Here is a 22,394-nt window from a genome sequence, read left to right as displayed (position 1 = left end):
AACACTGGGCTTTAAATAGAAAATGGGCAAATAGACCATCTGAGAAAGGAAAAACACAAATGGCCTAGAGAAAAAAGTTCTGTTTAACAAATTTTTTAACTACAAATTAAAATACAATATGATAGCATTTGTCAGTTGTTGAATCACAGGTAATTGTAAGATAATGATATTCACAGCATAGACATGAAATGAAAGACACTTTAATATCTTGATTCAGCATCAACCGGCAAAACCTTTCTGGAGGACAATTTGGCGGTACTTAATAAAAAACTTTAAAATTATATACCTTTTGACCCATTTATTTCATTTCTAAGAAATATATCCTAAGAAAATAATCTGAAAAAGAAAAAAAAGTTCATAATAGTTTTTAATGGGAAGACATTAGGAAAATGATTACCCTATACTGCACATAAAATGGAAATAAATGCTGTCATCTAAGAAGTTTATTGAAAATTTTAATAACCTCACACCCATTAGGATGGCGATTCAAAAAAGAAACAAAACAGAAAATAAATATTGCAAGGATGTGCACTTTTGTTGGTGGGAATGTAAAATGGTAGAGCTGCTAGGGAAGAGAGAACTACCATATGATTTAGGCCCTGGGTATATCCCACCTCTGGGTATATATCCAAAAAAATTGAAACATGGTCTCAAAGTGATATTTTCACACCCATGGTCATAGCAGCATTATTAACAATAGCCAAAAGTTGGAAGCAATAAATAAATGTTTCAATTCTGATTTCCAATATGATTTGTATATTAAACAAATTTCGTTAGAGTCTTCAATATTATTATTAATAGGGTCAAAATGTCCTGAAATGGAAAAGTTTGAGAATGTGCTGGGCCAGACTATTTCACAACTCTGTAGGGGTAGGAATTAACTTGTAAAAAAACACACAGTAATGTAATGGCTTTTATCTATAAGGAAGCAAATGGATTTTGTCTGGCAGAGATAAAATTGATTTATGTAAATGTATGAAAGAAAATATTACATTGTATAGCCCTTTAGGATATTAATCAGTTTTGTATCCACTAGCAAATTTATTCCAGCATTTCTGATGTGGCTGTTTGGATGGACTGATAGACAGACAGACAGACGTATATATGCTCTTCAAATTCTCATTTGAACTGGTCTTGACAGCTTACTGATTCCTTCACTAATTAATAAGTTAAATAAAAATTGTTGACATGTTTATTTTATAATTGTGAGAATCTTACTTTTTAAACTCTTTGAAAATTATTCTTTTAACATTAACTATCTACAAACAGATCAGTTTCTGCATTACAGGCCATAAGACTAACCAAACCAGAGAGTTTAATAATTAATAACCTTCTAAAACAGAAAGCACCAGGCCCAGATGGGTTCACTGGTAAATTCTACCAAATATTTAAGGAAAAAATTATACCAGTTCTTTACAATCTCTTTCAGAGGATATAAGCAGAGGGAATACTTCCTAACTCTTTTTATGAGACCAGTATTACACTAATAGCAAAACCAAAGATATTTAAAAAAAGATAACTACAGACCAATATTGCTCATGAACATAAATGCAAAAATCCTCAACAAAATATTAGCAGACTGAATCCAACATGTATAAAGAATTATACACCAAAAGGAAGTGGGATTTATCCCAGGTAAGCAAATCACATGATAATATCAATAGATGCAGGAAAAGTATTTGACAAAATTCAACACTCATGCATGATAAAAACTTGCAGTGAACGAGGGATAGGAGAACTTTCTCAACTTGGTAAAAACTACCTACAAAAAAACAGTCTGCAAGATATAAGGTTAATAATAAAAGTAAATTGCTTTCCTATATACCAAAAATGAAGGAGTGGAAAGTGAAATTAAAAACAACACTATTTACATTAGCATCCCAAAAATGAAATACTTAGGTATTCATGTACAAAAAATGTACAAGATCTATATGGGGAAACTACAAAACTCTAGTGAATGAAATGAGAGAAGAATTAAATAAATGGAGAGATACTCCATGTTCATGGATAACACTCAATATTGTCAAGATGTCAGTTCTTCCCAACTTGCCACACCCATTTGTTTACATATTGTCTGTGGCTGCTTTTCCTACAATGATAGAGTTGAATAGTTGACAGGGTCAGCATGGCCTACAAAGCCTAAAGTATTTACTATCTGGCCTTTTACAGAAAAATTTTGTATGCCCCATTCTAAGTTATGCTCTTAATTAAGCTTTTACTTTTCTCAACCAAATACTATTTTCCTCCAAAATAAAATTTAAACTGGACAGCCTCTTCTACTTTCCTTCAATGGCAGTCTTATAAAATTGTTCTCTTAAAACAATATTATTACATGTTTTTAAATAGAATATTCCAATGGTTAGGATTTAAAATATACATCACCTTCTTTGAGGCCAAAGGACTTGTCTTTGGAGAGCCTACAGATATGAAATAACTAGCAAAGTCCTATTAAAGAAAAGCAGTTATTTCATTATCTTCACAATTTAAAAATCTGGTTATTCAATTAAGAAAATGGGAATACGAACATACATATCAATAATTACCTTAAATGTAAATGGACTAAATGCTCCCACCAAAAGACACAGATTGGCTGAATGGATACAAAAACAAGACTCATATATTTGCTGTCTACAAGAGACCACTTCAGACATAGAGACACATATAGACTGAAAGTAAGGGGATGGAAAAAGATATTCCATGCAAATGGAGACCAAAAGAAAGCTGGAGTAGCAATTCTCATATCAGACAAACTAGACTTTAAAATAAAGACTACTAGAAGAGACAAAGAAGGACACTACATAATGATCAAGGGATCGATCCAAGGAGAAGATATAACAATTGTAAATCTTTATGCACCCAACATTGGAGCACCTCAATACATAAGGCAAATACTAACAGCCATAAAAGGGGAAATCGACAGTAACAGATTCATAGTAGGGGACTTTAACACCCCACTTTCACCAATAGACAGATCATCCAAAATGAAAATAAATAAGGAAACACAAGCTTTAAATGATACATTAAACAAGATGGGCTTAATTGATATTTAGAGGACATTTCATCCCAAAATAACAGAATACACATTTTTCTCAACTGCTCATGGAACATTCTCCAGGATAGATCATATCTTGGGTCACGAAACAAGCTTTGGTAAATTTAAGAAAATTGAAATTGTATCAAGTATCTTTTCTGACCACAATGCTATGAGACTAGATATCAATTACAGGAAAAGATCTGTAAAAAAATACAAACACATGGAGGCTAAACAATACACTACTTAATAACCAAGAGATCACTGAAGAAATCAAAGAGGAAATCAAAAAATACCTAGAAACAAATGACAATGGAGACACGACGACCCAAAATCTATGGGATGCAGCAAAAGCAGTTCTAAGAGGGAAGTTTATAGCAATACAATCCTACCTTAAGAAACAGGAAACATCTCGAATAAACAACCTAACCTTGCACCTCAAGCAATTAGAGAAAGAAGAACAAAAAAACCCCAAAGTTAGCAGAAGGAAAGAAATCATAAAAATCAGATCAGAAATAAATGAAAAAGAAATGAAGGAAACGATAGCAAAGATCAATGAAACTAAAAGCTGGTTCTTTGAGAAGATAAACAAAATTGATAAACCATTAGCCAGACTCATCAAGATAAAAAGGGAGAAGACTCAAATCAATAGAATTAGAAATGAAAAAGGAGAAGTAACAACTGACACTGCAGAAATACAAAAGATCATGAGAGATTACTACAAGCAACTCTATGCCAATAAAATGGACAACCTGGAAGAAATGGACAAATTCTTAGAAATGCACAACCTGCCAAGACTGAATCAGGAAGAAACAGAAAATAAGAACAGACCAATCACAAGCACTGAAATTGAAACTGTGATTAAAAATCTTCCAACAAACAAAAGCCCAGGACCAGATGGCTTCACAGGCGAATTCTATCATTAAGAGAAGAGCTAACACCTATCCTTCTCAAATTCTTCCAAAATATAGCAGAGGGAGGAACACTCCCAAACTCATTCTACGAGGCCACCGTCACCCTGATACCAAAACCAGACAGGATGTCACAAAGAAAGAAAACTATGGGCCAATATCACTGATGAACACAGATGCAAAAATCCTCAACAAAATACTAGCAAACAGAATCCAACAGCACATTAAACGGATCATACACCATGATCAAGTGAGGTTTATCCCAGGAATGCAAGGATTCTTCAATATACGCAAATCAATCAACGTGATACACCATATTAACAAATTGAAGGAGAAAAACCATATGATCATCTCAATAGATGCAGAGAAAGCTTTCGACAAAATTCAACACCCATTTATGATAAAAATCCCTGCAGAAAGTAGGCATAGAGGGAACTTTCCTCAACATAATAAAGGCTATATATGACAAAACCACAGCCAACATTGTCCTCAATGGTGAAAAACTGAAACCATTTCCACTAAGGTAAGGAAGAAGACAAGGTTGCCCACTCTCACCACTATTATTCAACATAGTTTTGGAAGTTTTAGCCACAGCAACCAGAGAAGAAAAGGAAATAAAAGGAATCCAAATCAGAAAAGAAGAAGTAAAGCTGTCACTGTTTGCAGATGACATGATACTGTACATAGAGAATCCTAAAGATGCTACCAGAAAACTATTAGAGCTAATCAATGAATTTGGTAAAGTAGCAGGATACAAAATTAATGCACAGAAATCTCTGGCATTCCTATACACTAAGAATGAAAAATCTGAAAGTGAAATTAAGAAAACACTCCGATTTACCATTGCAACAAAAAGAATAAAATATCTAGAAAAAAACCTACCTAAGGAGACAAAAGACCTGTATGCAGAAAATTATAAGACACTGATGAAAGAAATTAAAGATGATACAAATAGATGGAGAGATATACCATGTTCTTGGATTGGAAGAATCAACATTGTGAAAATGACTCTACTACCCAAAGCAACCTACAGATTCAATGCAATCCCTATCAAACTACCACTGGCATTTTTCACAGAAGTAGAACAAAAAATTTCACAATTTGTATGGAAACACCAAAGACCCCGAATAGCCAAAGCAATCTTGAGAACGAAAAACGGAGCTGGAGGAGTCAGGCTCCCTACTTCAGACTATACTACAAAGCTACAGTAATCAAGACAGTATCGTACTGACACAAAACCAGAAAGACAGATCAATGGAACAGGATAGAAAGCCCAGAGATAAACCCATGCACATATGGTCACCTTATCTTTGATAAAGGAGGCAGGAATGTACAGTGGAGAAAAGACAGCCTCTTCAATAAGTGGTGCTGGGAAAATTGGACAGGTACATGTAAAAGTATGAGATTAGATCACTCCCTAACACCATACACAAAAATAAGCTCAGGGCTTCCCTGGTGGCGCAGTGTTTGAGAGTCCGCCTGCCTATGCAGGGGACACGGGTTCGTGCCCCGGTCTGGGAAGATCCCACATGCCACGGAGCGGCTGGGCCCGTGAGCCATGGCCGCTGAGCCTGTGTGTCCAGAGCCTGTGCTCCACAACGGGAGAGGCCACAACAGTGAGAGGCCCACGTACAGCAAAAAAAAAAAAAAAAATGCTCAAAATGGATTAAAGACCTAAATGTAAGGCCAGAAACTACCAAACTCTTAGAGGAAAACATAGGCAGAACACTCTATGACATACATCACAGCAAGATTCTTTTTGACCCACCTCCAAGAGAAATGGAAATAAAAGCAAAAATAAACAAATGGGACCTAATGAAACTTCAAAGCTTTTGCACAGCAAAGGAAACCATAAACAAGATGAAAAGACAACCCTCAGAATGGGAGAAAATATTTGCAAATGAAGCAACTGACAAAGGATTAATCTCCAAAATTTTTAAGCAGCTCATGCAGCTCAATAACAAAAAAACAAACAACCCAATCCAAAAATGGGCAGAAGACCTAAATAGACATTTCTCCAAAGAAGATATACAGACTGCCAACAAACACATGAAAGAATGCTCATCATCATTAATCATTAGAGAAATGCAAATCAAAACTACAATGAGATATCATCTCACACCAGTCAGAACGGCCATCATCAAAAAATCTAGAAACAATAAATGCTGGAGAGAGTGTGGAGAAAAGGGAACCCTCTTGCACTGTTGGTGGGAATGTAAATTGATACAGCCACTGTGGAGAACAGTACGGAGGTTCCTTAAAAAATTACAAATAGAACTACGATATTACCCAGCAATCCCACTACTGGGCATATACCCTGAGAAAACCATAATTCAAAAAGAGTCATGTACCAAAATGTTCATTGCAGCTCTGTTTACAATAGCCCAGAGATGGAAACAACCTAAGTGTCCATCATTGGATGAATGGATAAAGAAGATGTGGCACATATATACAATGGAATATTACTCAGCCATAAAAAGAAATGAAATTGAGCTATTTGTAATGAGGTGGATAGACCTAGAGTCTGTCATACAGAGTGAAGTAAGTCAGAAAGAGAAAGACAAATACGGTATGCTAACACATATATATGGAATTTAAGAAAAAAAATGTCATGAAGAACCTAGGGGTTAGACAGGAATAAAGACTTGAGGATATGGGGAGGGGAAAGGTAAGCTGTGACAAAGTGAGAGAGAGGCATGGACATATATACACTACCAAATGTAAGGTAGATAGCCAGTAGGAAGCAGCCGCATAGCACAGGGAGATCAGCTCGGTGCTTTGTGACCGCCTGGAGGGGTAGGATAGGGAGGGTGGGAGGGAGGGAGACGCAAGAGGGAAGAGATATGGGAACATATGTATATGTATAACTGATTCACTTTGTTATAAAGTAGAAACTAACACACCATTGTAAAGCAATTATACTCCAATAAAGATGTAAAAAAATAATAATAATAATAAAATAAATAAATAAATAAAAATCTGGTTATTTTCCAAAACTAACACTGCAATACCTTCCTCCTCAAAAAAAATTTTTTTTTCCTTTGATGGAAGCTAAAACTCTACTTAACAAAAACACTTAGGCTGAAGGACTAAACAAATCCAAGTATCACTTAATGAATCTGTATATGGTATATTTTTCACAAGAATTTAAACTGCACTAATTCACTCACTTTAAGTATATAACACTTAGACTGCTCTCAATAACAGGAATCTGAAAAACCTAACATACTTGCTCTACTCCCAAATATATCTCTAAATATCTATACACACATGTATCTAGTAAACTATATCTACACATTCTGTTTACCAAATAAGCTTTTCTACCTCTAGTGACCAGATAGGTCCATGGCATCAATTACTTTCATCTTAACAAATTTAAAGGAAAAAGGGGAAACAGAGATATTGTACCATGAGGGCCAGACTGAAGGAAATGTTATAGGACAAATAATCCAGTTCTTTTCACAAGTAAGTTGCAAGGAAAAATACTACATGGGATTTAAAGAGGCTTAACGGACATTAAAAAAAAAATTCAGTGTATGAACCTTATTGGAATTCTCAGTTGAACACTTTTTAAAAAATCAACAGTAAATTTGAAAATTGATGAAACGTTTGGTAATTTTAAAGAAATAATACAGTGCTCGCTTTGGCAGCACGTATACTAAAATTGGAACGATACAGAGAAGATTAGCATGGCCCCTGGGCAAGGATGACACGCAAGTTCGTGAAGCGTTCCATATTTTTAAATGGCTGTGCAGTTCTCTAGGCATCAATTTTAAAGATTATAACTTCACTTTATCACAATCAAACTTCTCAGACATACTTAGAACCATTTGTGGATATTCTTTTCTGTTTAATTTGTATGTGTTCATTCATGTAGTAGTGCTACAATGTTCGAATTGTAGTGGCTTTATAGTAAGTTATATAGCTGCATGCTAATTAACAGATACTCAACTTCTAATAAAATGTATTACTTGTAAAAAAAAAAAAGAAATAATACAAATTATTTTAGGTATGATAATAACATTTCAGTTATGTTTTTAAAGAGAGTCCTGATTTTTTTGGACATAAACTAAATACTAAAATATTTACAGATGAGATTATAAAATGTCTCGAATTTACTTCAAAATAAGCCCAGAGTTGATGGAAAGTAGTTGGCAGAAGAAATGAAAGATTAGTCATGAACTGATAACTGGTGAAGCTGTGGGTATATGGAGGATTCTCATATTAGCTATATTAGTCATTCTATGTGCTTGTGTGTAGGAACTTTTAATAACAAAACTTTTTTTTAATCTTCATTTTCACTCTACTTGAAAAAAGAAAAGCAGGAATGGAAAGCAATAAATCTGAGGGGGAGGTATCTTAAAAAGACAGAGGGCGTCCTGAAGCATACTTGTGAAGTGTCATCCATTTTGGGATTTTGGATTTTTCACCTTAATAATCATCAGCAGTATATTAGCATAATTTCTGTTATCTGGTATGAAAGGCAGAACTTTAAATGATGCCCCATAACCTTTTGAGGGTGAGTGGAACCTATGAATATGATGAGCTATCACTCTTGTGATTATGTTATATTATATGGTCAAAGGGAGATTATCTTGGGTGGGCCTGACCAAATCTGATGAGACCTTAAAATCACCCACTTCTCTGGCTGACTGAAGAAGACGCCTAGAAGAAGAAATCAAACATCCTAGAAGAAACCAAACATCCTTGTGTGAACTTCCAGTGTAGGCCCATGTGGCATAAAATGTAGGTTGCCCCTAGGAGCTAAAAGCAGTCTCTGGCCAACAGCTAGGAGTATTCAGTCCTATAGTCACAAGGCAATAAATTCTGCCAACAACCAGAGAGCTTGGAGGAATCCTCTGAACCCCAGATGAGAACTGCAGCCTTGGCTGACCCGTGAGTTTTGCCCTGGAGACGCCCTGAGCAGAGAGCCTAGCCACAGCATGCCCAGACTCCTGACCTGGTGGTGTTTTAAGCCGCTAAATTTGTGGTAATTCATTATGCAGCAATAAAACTAATATGTCTGGAAAAGCACCTTATACCCAAATAGGACCTCAAAGTCTACCTCTACACGAGTTTATGATCCCAGTGGCACCAAGTGAGTAGCTAAACATTCAGCAACTTAACATTTAATGCAGTATTTCTCAAAGGATCATGAATCCAAATTTGAGAAACCTTGAGCTACATAATCCCTTATAAATGAAATATTCTTTGTCCAACACACACGGTTAGCTTTACAGGCAAGTTATATACCTGAGTGCTTTTTACAGTGTGAAGTCTTCTACAGGAGAAAAATCCTGCAAAATAATCAAATGGAGCAAGTTTAAAGCAAATTGTGACTAAGCCAAACATATCACCAAAACCTTAGCTTATCATCACATCAGGTATAAAACAGTGCAAAGCTTTCTATCCTTTAATGCCCTAGCTCACAATTAGGAGGTATGAGAAGAATATGAGCCTGATTCCATTACAACAAAATTCCATTATAACAAAGTTTCCCATGGCTCAGGTGGTCCTGAGGAATTATCACAACTACACTTTGTCCATGTTATACATCTATTTATTTAAAGAAAACATTGAGACGTACATGAAGAAAAGAAATAGAAAAGTAAGTCAAAGGTATTATCCCCAAGGTCTAAAATTCTGTTTCCAAGGTTTTACTTAGTCTGATTCTTTTTAGCCTTCTTTTTTTGGGGGGGAATAACAGCTTTGTTTCAACATAATTCATACACCATAAAATTCATTCATTTAAAATGTATAGTTTAGGGGGTTTTAGTGTACTTACAAACTGGTAACCATTATAAGTAATTTTAGAACATTTTCATCATCCTTAAAAAAAAAAAACAACCCGTATTCTGCTTTTTTTTGTTTTTAGCTGTCATTCTTTCTTTGACACCATGTCATGCTAACAAATTTTTCTCTAGTACTAGAAAACACTGGCCATCTGAGACTCAAAATCAGCATTTAGGGGAGAAAAGAGCTGAGGGTAAAAGATTTGATCTGCAGGAATAACAGATATTGGAACAATTGATTTGGGATTGTAGAGCATTGCTTCCTATAAGTGATGCTGGGAACATTCCTTTGAAAACGTGGACATGATCCAAATAAGCAAAACATGAAATTACTTGCCAGTGAAAAGCAAAGACTCTTTCACTGGGGAGAGTCTTCACCTATTGCACAATGTAATTTGTTTATTTCAGAAGCTGAAGACAGAGGATAATCTGAGCTTTATTTAGTAAAACAAGAGTTCTATATTCCAAAGGGAAAAATCTGGAATTTAAAACAGCATTCTGATATGCTCACACCCAGTATCAAAACATTCTTCACCTGCCAAGTGAATAAACAAATGATGCTTTAAGGTGTCACTTCCATAGCTTATGAGATAGTCCATAAAATGCTCAATATAATATTTTCCCCTTAACTTAGTTATTCACTTGCCTCTGATACGCTTGATAGAAATTTGGATCTAATCTGATTATTCTAAGTAAAATCCAAGTAAACGGAGCCATTTTATTGTGTTTCCCACCTTTGGTAGTTATAACTCGAGACTTTGAAATCCTCCATGATGGCCCATGGCATAGGCCAAGTTAGGAAATTTGCAACAAACAAATCTGCCTCATGTTTACGAAGCCAGAGATGAGTCTGATCGGAAACTCACTCTGAGTGACAAGGCAAGTTTGAGTGCTGCCAAAGCCCAAGTTTTTGAGTCAACTTTTACAGACATTCTTTTTTGAGGGAGAGAAAAAAAGGGGGACATCAGTCTGCTGCTAATCCTTTTCAGAGTTCTTCCCTCACTGCTGATTTGAGATAAACTGTCATTTTTAAAGGCAAATGCCTTTTTCTTTTTTTTTAAGCATTTTGGCGTTTAATAATAACAACAGAGATGATCTTTTCTTTCCCCAAAGCCTCATCTTCTTTATCCACAGATAACTTTACTGACCTACCAACACAGGCTATGGGCTTCAAAGTTGTTTTCCCACTAGCGCTGGTGGGCTTGCCCTGACCCAGCGTCAGTGTCTCACAGAGTCCCCTGTTGTGACCAAGGACATGTCCTTAAACTATGCCTGGCCTCCCAGGCAGTGGTCATGGAAACATGGAGAAGTGACCCTGAAGAGACTAATCCACTGACCTTCACTTTGCTCTAACCAACTACCCAAATAAATAAAAACAGCAGGATAGCTTGGTCTCCCAGATGAATTCCAATTTATCCCTAAATATCCAAGCCTGGTCCAATGTTTAAAATTCCCAGGCCATCCAAAATCTGTCACCTGGCTTTCAACTGGGCCCAATTTTGCTCCCCAGGGGACATTTGGCAATGTCTGGAGACATTTTGGTTGTCACAGCTGGGGGAAACTTTGCTACTAGCATCTAGAGGGTAGAGGCCCAGGATGCTAATGAATATCATACATGCACAGCACAATCCCCAACAACAAAGGACCATCCCACCTAAAATGCCTAAAATGCTGAGATGGAGAAACCCTGGATTGGGTCATTTGCCAGCCCAGTGCTGGATAAACGTTTGAAGAGACTCTTATTGCAATTTAATTTAGTTTAAAATGGGGATTGAAGACTCAAATGCCTTCAAGGGCCAAGGAGGTAAAGAAATATCACATAAACAAAGTGGCTGTGTATGAGGCACTAGGGCGCTGTGAGGTCAGTGACAAATTAGAGTGTAAATGCTCAATAAAACCATTCCCTTTTTAAAAATAACACTGTGTTGGCCAAATAAAACATGACTGTTGGCTACACCCATCCTGTGTGGCAATGGTGGTAATCAAATTCTGGTTTAAAGAGATGATCAATTTAAAGAGAACTGGATGGCCACGCAAAGACACCATCTAGCCTCATCCCTTACTTATATCCTACGGAATTTCCTAAGCCCCAGGACTGGAGAACGTGACTAGAAGCTGTTTAGTTAAGGAGATTAGAGATCAGATCTTGAGGGTTTAGCTCCAGCCAAGAACAGGGTCTCAGAAACCTTGCGCTAAGAGCAGAGACCAATGTTGGAAATTCTGAAGGGGAAAAAATAGAGTTCCTCCACACTGATCTCCATTCTAGGGAAACTCAGTGGACATTACATCAATGTTACACAGCGCCATATAAGTGAGGTCATTATGTTAAGATGAAACCATTCTCATAAAATTTTAGAATTTTCACATTGTTTCACAGATGAGGAAACAAAGGCCCAGGAAAGTTTAAAGGAACGGCCAAGATCACGCAAATCTAAACCTAAAATCAAATGGTGTTTCTTTTTCCTCTGTGCAATTGCCAAGCAGCAACCAAAAGGCGAAGGGATTTTATTCAGGGTGTCAAACATTCGTGTCTAAATGCTCGACCAACATAAGTAAGTTATACGTAGATGTTAAACTTACTCAGCATCATCCCCTTTCCCTGTCAGAAAAATCATTAATCCATTTGCCCCAAGTCATTATTTTAGGATCTCTTTTTCATATAACAGAAAAATTTAAAGCAGGTTAAATATTTCCAGCCCTCCTTTCAGATTAAGCTGGAGAGAGGAAAGCCAAGTCAGCAACCGGAGCACAAGGAGAAGGAAGCCCCAATCTGAACATCCCCGTGTGGACACATACTTTCTGTTGGAGGAATTCCTGACCTGTATAAACAAAGGCAATCCAGAGGGAAACAAATGATAAGATAAGTGAAACCCAATAACTCCCTCTGTCCTCCCTTCCACCTACTTCCCCCAACTTGTTCCATCAGAAAAACAATCTGAGCTTGGGAGAATTAAAATGTAAGCCATCCCCTCTCTGCTGCCACACAGCTCCCTATTCTAAGTCGGAGGTTAAGGCGGAAGACCATTTGTAAGGTCGGTGAGTGTGGCTTCCCTGGTATGGAACCTGGCCACAGGGTACCACGGTCTCCCTTTGCCCACAGACAGGTTCCTGGCAAGGAAGTAGGTCACTGGTCCTTCAGACTCAAATTGCAATCCAAGGAGTATAGTAGGAAAAGCTGGGGTATGGAAGAAAGGTACCTTCCGTCACAAGAAAAGAAAAGAAATTGGGTCAAACCAAAAATTTTATATACTTAAAAAAAAATTTTTTTTTACTCACTTCCTTAGCATAAAATATGAAGCAAGGCAGTCTCTTGCCATGGTTCCTGGAACTGTAGTTGGAAGTGTCACCTACTCATTGAGTGTCAAGCCCTAAATGGGTCACAGAAGTTTTCTAGTCCAATCTAATCTCTATTCTTGATTTTAAAAATACAAAAATATAATAACATGCCTTTCATGTAACCTTCTGAGGACATAATGAAGTCTTAGCTATCAGCTTCAATTCCAGCAAGATTCATTCCACACCCTCTCTGACTTTTACTCTGAATGACCATTGAGTGCTGAGCAGGGAGGGGGGTGTGGGGAGGAGAACCTCTAATGCAAACTAGATTGCCACACACAAACAGAATGGGAAACAAACAGAAATGTTGTTTCTTTTGCCACCATCATCCTAACTCAAATAGCCACTGCTAACATGGGGTAACTGTGGCAGCATTTTTTTTTTAATTCCTAAATCATTTACCTTGGCCAAAACCATGACATTTTCTATATTCAAAATTTCACCAACTTTCAAGAGTAGAGAATGCAGCAAGGACCTTTAAATGGTTTGATTTGTCCATTTCATTTCCTTTAAATTTTTACAATAAGTTTTGTAGTAAATTCTCAGGATTTAGAAGGGTCCCTAGCCTAACCCTCTTGTCACAGAACTGTAGTTTCTAACTTAATTCGTGTCTAGACATTTCACTGCTCAGTTTTACCAAATCTCTACGAATCAAATACAAGTTTAAGCCTAGACACATGTGAACAATCTAACTCACCTGGTGAAGGATGTTGGGCACGATCCTTCACTCTTCTTCCAGGGTGCAAATCTGCAGAATTTTATGGGAGAAGAGTGAAGCCCAGAATGGGCACCAAAACACACACTAATGACTGTGGTCACACCCCCAAGAAAGGGAAGGAAAAGACCAAGGCTGTGTTTTAGGAAGCTGCCCCTAGTCCTGACCCACACTCTCCACAGGAGGACACCTGTCAGAAGCATAAACATAGTTCCTAGGCAAACTGCTGGTGAAGCCCTACCTCTAACTTATGGGGTCTGAAAAAACTAAGACCCTCATCAGTTCATTTTATAATATGGCACCATCTTTTGCCCTTAGTGATGATGGCTATGCACTGATATATCCACAGGGTCTATCCTCCACTGTCTAGTGTCCTTTGTGACCAAGAGCCTGATGAGTTAAAAAAAAAAAAAAAAAGAGTTACTAGAATTACAGGTGCAGTTGGTGACTCCAAGACAAGGCAAAGCTAACCCATGCCCTTGACCTGGTTTGTACGTCACTAACAAACTGAGCTTAGCCAATAAGCCAGAATATAAGAACTCATCTCAAAAAACAAAAGATGGGCATCTGTATTGCCCAGACAATGCCCAAAGATCGGATCTAGGCTATCTACACTTGGAAGTCTAAATTCAGACAGTCCATCAGATGGGCAATGTTTGCCAATCGTACAGAAGGTATTTTTTTCAGAAATGAAGAGGACAAAGACCAGTTTAATACGTGTCCCTAATTGTGTGCCTGGCAGAAGTACAAGGAACCTTCAACTCCGATCCTGGTGCAATTTATAGAACAGAATGAGCTCAGGTTATTACTAAAGGTGAATGACATACTTAGGAAATGTAACAAGACGAATTTAAAAAAGCTTCTGAAACTAATGTCTGTTAAATGAATATTACGTTTGAGCAGCCTAAGGGCTAACAAGTCTTTTGTTTTCATTTTCCTTTCCTGGCAATATGCTGTTAGGGCATAACTTTCCTATTATTTCTCTAAATGACACAGTTTGTGTTTTATTCAATTGTCTTCATTAAATATTGTCAAAGTGGCACAATATCCAGTGTTAAGCCAAAAGTAAAAGATCTATTGTAAGTCAGGAAATCACACCAACTACACTGGAAATTGAACTTGCTTGCCTAGTTTTCCACATTTAATTCACAATAGTGGCTATGGTTTAAAAGAACTGCAATTGTATATTTGGTGCCAAATTTGCTCCACTGTAAAAGTAAGTCTCTCTTCTAAGGTGAGTGAGGAAAAAGCTTATTTTAATGTGTAAGGATACCCAGTATTAGATTACGTGTTTGACTACTACTCAAGTTTTCATTTTCTTTTCAAAAGAGCTTTCACAATTTATGTTAAAAGACAACAGGGAGTTGGGAAGCTAAGAAGTTATGGGAGTCTTAACTCTCAAGACAGGCTTCTGTGGCCCTGTTCTGGGTGAGAAGGGCTTTCTTCAGATAAGGGATTCAACCTACTGAAAAGTTATCTCAGTTAACAAGAGGGTCTAATGCTGGACAAACTCCACATAGATTCAGAGATGGCATTTAAGAGCATTTCCTTTTTCAAATAATTTGCCCATCATTCACAAAGCAAAAGGGAGGGAGTTCAAAAATTCTTAACATTCAAATAAACAAATGCAACATTTTAAATCTCATACAACATTTTCTGTTCCAGAAAAATCAGACTCTAAGAAACCATTAAGTGAAAAAGCAGTTTTACTCTTAATCAACCCAGCACTTGTTGACCTAGCACTGTTTCAGAATCAAGAGACACAAAGGAAGTTGTGATTCCCCCAACTCAATGGAGAGAAAAGAATAACATATAGGAAAACCAGGGGCAAGGCAATAGTGGGGGGGGGGGTGTAAAGAACTGGAAGCCTGGGTCCCTAACAGGGTCTGCCAGTTACCAGCTGTGTGACCTGAGCTCGGTGAGTTCCTTAAGTTCTTCGTGCCTCAGTTTCCTCAGCTGTAAAATAGTGATAACAGTACCTACCTCATGCAGCTGTGGAGGAGTCTATAGTTAAGCTCATGTAAAGTATTAGGAACGGCCTGACCCAAGTTTAGCACCTCACATCCCTTGACTGTTAGTATCACATTAGGTATGAGTGTTTGTTTGCATGGTCAGGCTGAGGGCGCCAAGGAGCAAGGAGCCAGGCGTGGTGGCGAAAGCGGAGGGACAGGCAGGGAAGGCTTCCCAGAAGCTATGGCACTCAAGCTGGATCTGAGAGCACAAGGAGAATTCAGATGCTCAGAAGACTGCTCATTCCAGATGAGGGGAGCCATTACTGCAGAAAGTCACAGATAGGGGTAAAAACCAGGTGTGCTTAAACATCAGCAGGGAAAATAAGCTCACCAAGGCTGAGGGTATATTTGGTAACCTCAGATTAATGGGCAGGGGAGGGGGGGTGCTCAGGCTCTGTGTGCTTGTTGCTATGCTCCTAGGACTTAACATTTAAATCACTTTTAGATATGTGTACTATGAATGCAAACTCACTCTGAAATGCTCATTTCTCTGTTTTTGGAACAGTGGAAAGGATGCCAGAAAATACAAAGGTAAATGTGTTTTTTTTGCTGTGGAAATAGTCTGCTCAAGTGGAACGTAGGTCACCAAAATCAACTTGCATCTCATCGTCATCTGTCCCTCTTTCAGTGGAGGCAATAAGTGGTAGCCTGAAGGAAGGGGGAGGAGCGGCACTTCAGATCCATCCTTCAATTCCAATCTCTATCAGCCACTCAGCCACTCCAAGCACAACCCTCAACAGAGGTATCCTAGGACAGCCCCAGCCTGCCCCCCCCCCCCGCCCCGCCCATCTACAGAAAAAGCCCTACTTACGAAGTTCTGAAATATTACCTGTGCTAGCAGTTGCCTCTAAACCAAGCTCTCAGGGAAACCGCTATCATCTGATGCGGTAAGCGTTTAAGATATACATTCACTTAAAAGATTCCTTCCATTACCAAGTTAGAAATTATGGTGCCAAAATAAGTGACAGTAGTCCACATTCCTTGTCCAAAGAAGAAAAATCACAAAACAGAAGAATTTTCATTTTGACTGGTGCCCCCTCTAGAGATTCAACTAGTTTGCTAACCTAAGTTGGCAAAGTTGCTTTGTTTCCTGAAATGTAAGGATAGACTTAACACTTGGAAATACCAGGAACATGACACGAAGCCAGGGAGGGCCCCACAGAAGTTACAGGCTCTGTGATTATTTCCTGAGCCAAACACCTAAGGCTCTCAGTGGTACCAAACTTTGTTGGAAAAGCTTGTTTCCCCTGATCCAACAGCTGTAAGTTTTTAAGTAATTTAACAGAAGACCTCAAGATTCTCAAGCCAAAGCCACTCTTTATACTATCCCCCAAATATTTACAAAGTGAAACACTTTCAGTCTTAACTATGTTTTGTTTGTAAACACCTTATTTGTTCTGATGACCACAGTATCAACACTAAAAGCAGCCTTTTAAACAAAGTAGCTCAAATAAAACCACACGCAGACACACAAATTCTTAACACCCAGAGGCATGTCCACAAAGCAAGAAAGCCAGGGTTCAAATTCCTTGGCACCTTTTCACTGAGCTCCTGTAAGCACCACCCAAGGACATGACCCACTGCACCCTCTTTACTATCACACCTTCTCACTAATTCACACTACGGAAAACCCACAGAATGCAACTTACTGCATGATAACTGAATGCTACAAATATTGGACAAATGTCTTTTACCCTGTTCCCCTCTCACATCAGCCAGCCTGAACTTACCCCTGTTTATAGAACAACCCCACCCCAAATGAGAGAGCTATTGCCCACTCTTCTACCCACATGGTGCCTCTGGGGCCACTGGCAGCCTGGCAAAAGTCTCTAGGTATCTTGGCCTTGGTCTCTCTCTCCCTGTTCCCGTCATTTAGCTCCTGGGAAAGTTATCTGGGCCAAGGACAGTACAACAGAGAGAAATCTAGAAATGTCTGGTTTGGGGTAATAAGAATTATATAAAGAATTAATTATAGGGGGAAAAGTCTCTGTGAGTGAATATATTCCAAAAGCAAATAGTTACAATTTGACTATTTCAAACACATGGAAGGCCGTTTATACCTCGTCACATGCTACACAGGAGTTTTGATTTATGCTGAGATGAAACTGCTTGACAGAAAACTAAGAGGAATATTACAACTGATGACAAAACTATCAGTGGAAAGAATATAGATCTTGGATCTCCAATCATGGTTCTACTAGTCAGTAGTGATTCAACAAATATTTATAAAATACCTACCAATGGCCAAACACTGCTTTAAATGCTGGATAGACAGGGATAGACAAGACAAAGACTGCTCTCAAAGACCTTCACGGAGTGGGAAAAACCCACACACATTGGAATTATTATCAGAATTATAGGCAGTCGGAAGTAAGGAGATAACTGAAGGAGATTTCAGTCAGTGCTAACTTCTATGACAAAAATTGTGAGTGAAATTTCTGATCCTGTTTCCTCGTGGGGATGTAACCACCTACTTAAAACAAGATGATGAATGTCAACCGCCTGGCACACAGCAACCCCAAGCATTTACCTGCACACGAATGTATACGCATAGATGCTAGCAGATATACACCTTCCCCCCTTAATTGCAATGTCTGTGATAATCCACTTTGGTATGAAATGAAAGCAGAAGGTAGGCAAAATGTTTGCATAATTCAATTACTCTTAATGCAATTAAATTACAAATAACTGCATTCAACAAGAATCTATAAAAAGTCAAAATCTAAACAATTCTACAATAAAAGGATAAAAAGAAGTCCAGATACTGGGATAATAGTAGAACTAATATTATAAATACTAATACAGCTGCCTTGCCCACTTTGAGGGATTACCATGAAAAGTCGGGCTATTTTGCCATACAAGTAAGGCTCAGAGATATTAGCCCGATATCAGTGTCAGAAGCTGGGCTTAAACTCTCATCTTCAGATTTCTTTGAGAAAAATAAAAGACAATGAACAACTTCTTCTTAGAGTCACAAGATTTTATACCGAAAATCAACTTTAGGAAAACTGCTGTGCCTCTCTTCCCACATCACCAACGACTGAGGTCCCCAGAGGCAGAGGGTTCACCCCAGAATGGGGAACCCAGTAATGACAGAGCGAGAGCAGGACCCAGGCTTCCTAGATCCCAACCCTCTCAAGGATCTGCAACCTCTAGACGGGTCTTTAGATTTCATGAGAACCACAAGGGATAGCCATGACTTCCAGAATTCAATTTCAGTTATTACTTGTCCCTAAAAACTTCCAGTGAATTGCACCTCGGGCAAATTGAGGACCTTTACTGGTGGACAGGGAGCTCTCTTCACACATAACAGAGGAGAACTCCCTCCTGGAGAAAGCTGCCTACAGCACTATAATATACGTTATTAGGAAAATGTATGTTTTCATTTTTTTGAAATGAGAGATCAGCCTGAAAGGAGAGAGATCTTTTGATTGTAATTTTCAGAGTTTGCCTCAGTACAAAGGCTCTTAACAGCTTTTTCTGGGGAGGGAGGTGGAGAGACCAGGTATGGGGACGCGACAGGGAAGGGGGTCCAAAAATTGTGTCCAAGCTATTTACAAGAGAATGGAGAGAGCCCGGGGCTGTGAAACCGGTGACTAGGAGAGAACAGCTGGGCCCAGGGAGAGCATCTAACCACACCTACTCGCCACGCCCTCCCAGCTGCCCGCAGAGCCACACTGAATTGAAACAGCAGTGGGAGCAGTTAAGATTCCGACGGCAGGAGTCGCCATGGCAACGGGATTCATCTTGCAGGCAAACCCCACTACAATTCACTAGGTCCTTCTCGAGCCTCAAGAAACTACCAACTCAAGAGGAGCAAAACGGTCACGGGTGGCATTTACTCTTGATGCTCTTCTGCGGGTGAAGATGGGAGGCGGGGTGGGGAACGGGGGTTGAAGTATATTCTATTCCTGGGTCCCCTAAAATATTTTATGGACGCAAGAGACAGAACACTCCAATCGCAGGCTGCGATTAACTTGAGAACAGAGCCTTTAGCATGGGTTTGATGAACAAGTAAGAGAACGGATAAGAGTGCTAGGGAAAGGAAATCCAGAGGACTTTATAGAGTTCTCGGGCGCCGCGCACGTCTCCAAGCGGATCACAAGCAGTTGGATTTTCACCACCAGCTGGGAAAAGCGATTACCCAGCTCTCCTGCCCCGCTGCGAGTCGTATCGCTAGATTATTCGACACTCCCTACCGCTTTACCACGTCCCAGCCCAGCGCTCCGAGCAGATGCTTTGTCCCAGCTCAGGTGTTCTTTGTCGAGGGAACCATCAGTGCAAGGGGCACCAAGATGCGCCCTACCCAGAGGGACGGGAGGCGGGAGCGCTCTTTGGCGCCTCGAACCCGGTCCGCAGGCTGCGAGGCCGCCCCTCGCTGCTGTCCGCCAACACCCCTCACTCCCTCCGCAAGGCGGCTTTCCCTCCTCTTTCTGGTTTGAGACCTTTAGCTTCCAACTTTGCCTAAATTACAGTCACCCCATCCCTTTCGAATGAGTCTTGAGGTGAGGGTGCCCGGGATGGTGGGGGTTCTGCTGGGACGCGAACGAGTAAACGAGTCCCTCCTCTTCGGTCTACACCTCCGAGTCTACCAAGCCTGCCTCGGGATTGTCCCTCCCGGAGCCTCCCGGACCAGCAGCTCCCGACAGCAGCAGTGCCCTCAGCACTCAGCCAAGGCCACGACCCCCAGCGCCCCAGCCCCGGGGTGTCAGCAGCAAGGCGGCGAGTGGTACCCTGCCGGCTCTCTTGGCATCCGAGCACCTCAGAAAGAAAGAAGGGAGGCACCCCCGTCCTCGGGGGCGCCTTCCCCCGGTCTCGCCTTGCTTTGCACCGCGCTTGCAGCCATTTTCCCAAACCCTGCTTGGCAGCCGGGAACTGTCTAGGTTCTGTTCCCACCCAGACTCAACCTGAAGGACGGGTTTAATATTTACCTACTGGCCCCGGAGCTCCGGGGAGGCAGCGGGAGGGCGCGCCGCTAACCCAGCACCGGGCCCGAAGAAGCACGCCCACCCCCGCGCCACCTCCTGGTGCCACTTAATGAAGGAGTGCGGCGGGCGACGCGGAACGTCCCCCTTACCTGAGCAGCCCCCGCATGCTGAAAAGGCGGCTCTGCACTCCGGGTACAATGGGATCCGGTTAAACAGTTTCCTTCACAGCCGCTCGTAGGTTACCAACTCGCAGGTGACATCACCCTCTCCTCGCCTGATAGGATACAATGCGGCGCTCACTGCGCATGTACTCCCGGGCAGGGCCCGCACACTCCTGGGAGCTGTAGTTCACATTCCACAAGCAGAGCCTGGGTAGCTACGCTACTGAGAGTGTTGAAACTACACTTCCCGACGCATTCCTGGGCCTCTTCGTCCCCGCCCCAGCCCCGCCCCCACCGCGACCCGCCCCCTCCCCGCCCTCCAGCCTTGCAGTGTTAGTGTTGGTCTTTCAAAAACCGAGCTGCGGACTCAGCGGGCGGGCGTGGGGGCAAGCACCCTTCGGTCATGCCCTTTGACTTGACCTCCACTCGGTCCCATGCGGGCTCTGAGGGACCAGAGGGGTCCGGGGCTAGTGTGCACCAGCCAGGCAGCTCTGACCAACCGGGCTCTGCTGGCCCCAGCTGGAAAGAGAAGATGAAGCCTTTCATTGCCTTCCCTACGCGTAGCAACTAATTAATAGGATGCATTGGTTTTATGGGTTAAATACGGTCCTGGAATTCCCCCACGTCCCGGAGGATGAGGGACGCCGACTCCGAAGGAGAGGAATCCCCCTTTGCCCCACTTGGTCCAAATTACCCTTCTGTCTTCTCTTTCCTTCTCCCATTTAATGGAGTCAGGGTGACCAGCCAGAACTCGGAGAATAGCTTAGTCGGCTGAGCTGACCGAATAACGGAGGGTGTCACTAATAAAAATGCAGTGTAACAGACTAGATAGTTGCCTCAACCCTCCGTCCGGGAGCCAGCTGCTGCTGCAGAGATAATACTATCGCGCAGCCATGCTTTTGTTCTTCCCTGCAGCAGACTTCCCGCTCTCATGGCTCTCAACTCCCAGGAAGACAACATCCTTGCCTAAAGTTTTAATAAATGACGTATATGCATACATGTACTTTTAAATCCACAACACCCTCCTCTCAATTTACATACCTCACTCTCACTCAAGTTTTTTAAATGACCTAAACCAAAAAACACTGTGCTGTTCAAGAAGAGCTGTGATAGTAATACACCTAAATGTTTAAAGGTAAGCAAAAGGTGTGTAGCAGAATTCTGAACCTTCAGGAAAATTTTATTTTTAATATGTAAAAATTTTGCGTGGCACTTTTCATTAGTCAATGAGTACCAAATATTATGAAAAATTAACATTGAGAGCAAATCTCTAGGTGTCTTTTTAAACGAAAAAAGAAAAATCAATACATCTAGTTATTCCAGTTGTAAAGGTAGAGTAAATTATAATGGCATTCGAGGTTTTAATCACATATAAGGATCAGTTCACACCCCCATTTCCACTAGCAAAATCTTAGAAGACTACATCTTGTGAAAGGAAAGTTCACAATTAAAATTTCAAACAACTCTCCACCTAATTGCTGGTGACAGTCTTCTTATCACTCTTATTT

General features: G+C 40.2%; 1 protein-coding gene and 1 non-coding gene across 4 annotated transcripts in view; one reads left to right on the top strand and one right to left on the bottom strand.

Annotated features, from left to right (window-relative positions):
* Positions 1–20,975, bottom strand: part of DAAM1 (dishevelled associated activator of morphogenesis 1) — a 179,351-nt gene extending 158,376 nt beyond the window's left edge. Inside the window, exon 1 of one of the 3 annotated variants that reach the window (XM_027111387.1) lies at positions 20,875–20,975. The gene's annotated coding sequence lies outside the window, so the exon portion shown is untranslated. Of the gene's footprint in view, positions 1–20,728 lie in introns of all 3 variants that reach the window. The other 2 variants (XM_027111385.1, XM_027111386.1) reach the window with 2 other exon arrangements.
* LOC113623061 (U6 spliceosomal RNA) lies at positions 7,577–7,683 on the top strand. Its single transcript, XR_003433754.1, has one exon. It is a non-coding gene; the product is annotated as a U6 spliceosomal RNA (small nuclear RNA).
* Positions 20,976–22,394: the final 1,419 nt, after the last annotated feature.

The sequence above is a fragment of the Aethalodelphis obliquidens genome, unplaced genomic scaffold (genome assembly GCF_003676395.1).
Source record: "Aethalodelphis obliquidens isolate GAN/ISIS:26980383/991018 unplaced genomic scaffold, ASM367639v1 scaffold10, whole genome shotgun sequence".
NCBI classification, from domain to species: domain Eukaryota; kingdom Metazoa; phylum Chordata; class Mammalia; order Artiodactyla; family Delphinidae; genus Aethalodelphis; species Aethalodelphis obliquidens.
The sequence above is the reverse complement of the archived record's forward strand: the minus strand, read 5'-3'. Positions and strand labels throughout refer to the sequence as shown.